The sequence below is a fragment of the Rhinoderma darwinii genome, chromosome 10, assembly GCF_050947455.1.
Source record: "Rhinoderma darwinii isolate aRhiDar2 chromosome 10, aRhiDar2.hap1, whole genome shotgun sequence".
Lineage (NCBI taxonomy): Eukaryota > Metazoa > Chordata > Amphibia > Anura > Rhinodermatidae > Rhinoderma > Rhinoderma darwinii.
This window is the reverse complement of record NC_134696.1, coordinates 101,209,805-101,214,679: the sequence shown is the minus strand read 5'-3', so window position 1 is coordinate 101,214,679 and position 4,875 is coordinate 101,209,805. Positions and strand designations below refer to the sequence as shown.

The following is a 4,875-nucleotide window of genomic DNA, read 5'->3' as shown; positions in this document are numbered from 1 at the left end:
GGCTCAGTTTAGAAGAAAAGCTCAGACGCATCGTCAGATCAGAGCCCTAGCACAGATGTGAACGATGCCTAAATTGCATTACTAGTTCTAATTCATTTTCAATGTGATTATTTTTATTACTACCTATTAGTGTTATTATTATTATTATTATTATTATTATTATTATTATGATGATTATTATTATTATTATTATTCTAAATAATACTAATAATGACATTATTTTTAGTTTATAGTTTACTCTATTAAAAGTAGATGAATAAAAACTATTTAAGTTACTATCTTTTCTTATAATAATCTCATTCAACATATTATTTTATGTATGTATTTTAGGTCGGATTACTATTATTATTTTATGTATGTATTTTGGGTCGGATTACTATTATTATTTTATGTATGTATTTTGGGTCGGATTACTATTATTATTTTATGTATGTATTTTGGGTCGGATTACTATTATTATTTTATGTATGTATTTTGGGTCGGATTACTATTATTATTTTATGTATGTATTTTGGGTCGGATTACTATTATTATTTTATGTATGTATTTTGGGTCGGATTACTATTATTATTTTATGTATGTATTTTTACTGATGACATTTCAACTTTCTTAAATAAATCAATACATGTTATGTTTTTTTTTCATTATATAGTAATCCCCTCTTACCTGCATATCTAGTGTGTTGATATTCTGTAGCTCTTCACTACATATGCAACATTTTATTTTCGTTATTCAGTCATTATAATCGGAAGTGGTTGCTGGAGCTCCTCACCGGGGTCGTTGTTTCTCTAATATGGCGGATGAGTTATTCATTTCAGTGGCAGCAACTCAAGAAAAAAACACAAGATCCGTTTTCCGGTTGATCAGGACTGGCCTATGTTAGGACTGTGCTCAATTGTAGTGCCACAAAGTTTATTTTTGGTCCATAAGTTTGTGCTGAATAATTTCATAATATTTCCGTAGACTGATCAGAGCTAGTTTTTTAATACAAAATCCCAAATCCTCCACATGAACACACCGTAGGGAGAGATTTATTAAAACTGAATCAGTCTTAATATAATTCAACCCGGAGTAAGATGCAACAAATGTATTAATTTATTAAATTAGTCGCATCATAAGTTCTCCGTGTGCCACTGAATAAAATGTATAGATTTCCGCTATAATTTACGACAATTTCTGGCATAATTTATAGTAAATGCCCGGGGACACGGGTCGCTACGCCCCTTCCACTCAGCTCTGCCCACATTTTTTTTTTTGCAATTCAACATAATGTTACATTTCCCTCATAGAAATGATAAAATTCTCTCTACCTGCATTCACCACTAGGGGCAGCTTAGGAACTTACTGCTTCTACCTGTGCTCGTTTTTCCAATACTTTTTTGTCTGCAATTATGTACAATGTACAATGTTTATACCTGCCAAGCCTTGAGAAAAGTACTAAGACCTAAATAAAAAGATATTTTTAAAAAATTAATTTATAATATAATGATTTTTTTAATATTGTTTTATGTATTTTTTTGCTTCAATTATTAATTCACTGGCATTTTCTTTTTCTCATGCAATATTGCTAAAAATTATTTAATTTAATTTTTATATCAAAATATTTCCGTTCTGTTTTAGATATTTATCATAGAAAGATAGTCACTTATTTTGCCTTTTCAAACTATTTTAAATTGTACATTTATGATTTTTGTTATTCTAATTGCTCATGTCAAATCCTAAAATAAGGTCAATTTTATTATGTTTTACTTTCAATTCATTTTGTATTTAATTTCTTATTTTGTTTTATGTAGATTTTTTTCAGATATAAATTAAACATGTCGTTGGAAAGAATTCTTTACATTATGCAGCTTGGGATTCTTTGTAAGTGTTCAACTTATTATTACATGAAAGCTCAAAGACCCAGATCTTTAGCGCATAGCGAGTTCATTGTACAGTATTATTATGTCTGTAACCTAATTTAATTTTAACCCATTTTATTACAGCTAATCTGTCGATAATAGGGGAAGTTGACTCATGTAAGTTATCTAAAAATATAACTGTCTATAGAATTAGCATGATTATAATACATGACTAAACCTATGACTATATACATGACTATAACCTATGACTATATACATGACTATAACCTATGACTATATACATGACTATAACCTATGACTATATACATGACTATAACCTATGACTATAACCTATGACTATAACCTATGACTATAACCTATGACTATAACCTATGACTATATACATGACTATTACCTATGACTATATACATGACTATAACCTGTGACTATATACATGACTATAACCTATGACTACATACATGACTATTACCTATGACTATATACATGACTATAACCTATGACTATATACATGACTATAACATGTGACTATATACATAACTATAACATATGACTATATACATGACTATAACCTATGAGTATATACATGACTATAACCTATGACTATATACATGACTATAACATGTGACGATATACATAACTATAACATATGACTATATACATGACTATAACCTATGACTATAGACATGACTATAACCTATGACTATATACATGACTATTACCTATGACTATATACATGACTATAACCTATGACTATATACATGACTATAACATGTGACTATATACATAACTATAACATATGACTATATACATGACTATAACCTATGAGTATATACATGACTATAACCTATGACTATATACATGACTATAACCTATGACTATATACATAACTATAACCTATGACTACATACATGACTATAACCTATGACTATATACATGACTATAACCTATGACTATATACATGACTAAAACCTATGACTACATACATAACTATAACCTATGACTACATACATGACTATAACCTATGACTATATACATGACTATAACCTATGACTATATACATGACTATAACCTATGACTATATACATCACTATAACCTATTACTATATACATAACTATAACCTATGACTATATACATGACTATAACCTGACTATATACATGACTATAACCTATGACTATATACATGACTACAACCTATGACTATATACATGACTATAACCTATGACTATATACATCACTATAACCTATGACTATATACATGACTATAACCTGACTATATACATAACTATAACCTATGACTATATACATGACTATAACCTATGACTATATACATCACTATAACCTATAACTGCATACATGACTATAACCTATGACTACATACATGACTATAACCTATGACTATATACATGACTATAACCTATGACTATATACATGACTATAACCTATGACTATATACATGACTATAACCTATGACTATATACAGGACTATAACCTATGACTATATACAGGACTATAACCTATGACTATATACATGACTATAACCTATGACTATATACATGACTATAACCTATGACTATACACATGACTATAACCTATGACTACATACATCACTATAACCTATAACTGCATACATGACTATAACCTATGACTATATACATGACTATAACCTATGACTACATACATCACTATAACCTATAACTGCATACATGACTATAACCTATGACTACATACATCACTATAACCTATGACTATATACATGACTATAACCTATGACTACATACATGACTATAACCTATGACTATATACATGACTACAACCTATGACTATATACATGACTATAACTTCTGACTATATCCGTGACTAACCTATGACTATATACATGACTATAGCCTATGACAACGTACATGATTAAAGTTAGACTCTTAAAACTCACATACAACTGTCTTTGCCAATCACTAGTCCTAGAATTACCAAATGTAGCATGCAAACTATTTATTTTTAATTTCAGATTATGGTTTTTCATATCCAGATCATTATAAAGTGTAAAGTATTGGCAACCTTTACTTGTAGTACTATGATTGACCACATGGTGTGCTGTTGAGAATCATCATAGAGTTCTAAGCAGTATTATTCAGACACATATAGGAGAACACTTTACAGCACCATCTAGTGGTAGAAACAGTCAGTGCATCAATTTTCTCTTTTTGTGAGTAAAACACTAACTATCCAGTTTGCACAGGACTGGAAAAATGCCAGAGCATGGGATGTATGCAACATCCAATAGGATTCTGTACAGAGGTTTTCTACTGCCCCTATCTTTAGGTTATTCTCTTTTTATCATTATTTATTTTCCCAACTATTGATCCACCCGTGACACCAAACTTGCCTCAACCAATTAGACACTAAGAGCGGCTGATGACGAGGAACCTTTATGTATGATCTGGCATGAAACTATATTTGGTCATAATTATCTGAGAATTTATAGGATTTTCTGGATATATACTATTTATATTGATATTGTAGTTATTACATCCTCTCATTTGTTCCCCTTTTTTTGTCATAGTTACATATTTCCTATTTTTTTTGCTCCTATAGTGATCAGCGCAGAACCAGTCACAATTCCATTCTACAGACGCATGTGCTACAGTATTTGTGACAACCTCAGCAGCCCAGTATCCATGAGTCAGACTGTGAGGACAATCGCCCTCCAAACATGCGTTTTGATCCTTATGTCATATATTTTCTTTTGACCTGCGCCACAAGGAGCAGCAAGCCAAAGCCAACCAATGGCTGCAAACCACGTTGTGTCTGTAATACAATATATATACTATCCGGTGATCCTGTCCCAGTGTGTATAAAGATTAAAGACTGCCTGAAACCTGTCCCACCAGATCCAATTGAATTTTAAGTCTAAAAAGATGATATTTCAGGTCCACTGGACGGTTGATGGGTCTGATTCTACTTTTAGTGTCTCAACTTATTAAACTTATAATCAACCTTACATATTATTTGTCT

At 30.6% G+C, this 4,875-nt stretch overlaps 1 long non-coding RNA gene across 1 annotated transcript; it reads left to right on the top strand.

The window, feature by feature from the left end:
* The first annotated feature begins 1,791 nt into the window (after window positions 1–1,791).
* On the top strand, window positions 1,792–4,573 carry LOC142661642 (uncharacterized). Its single transcript, XR_012850779.1, has 3 exons — window positions 1,792–1,863; window positions 1,986–2,018; window positions 4,456–4,573. It is a non-coding gene; the product is annotated as an uncharacterized LOC142661642 (long non-coding RNA).
* Window positions 4,574–4,875: the final 302 nt, after the last annotated feature.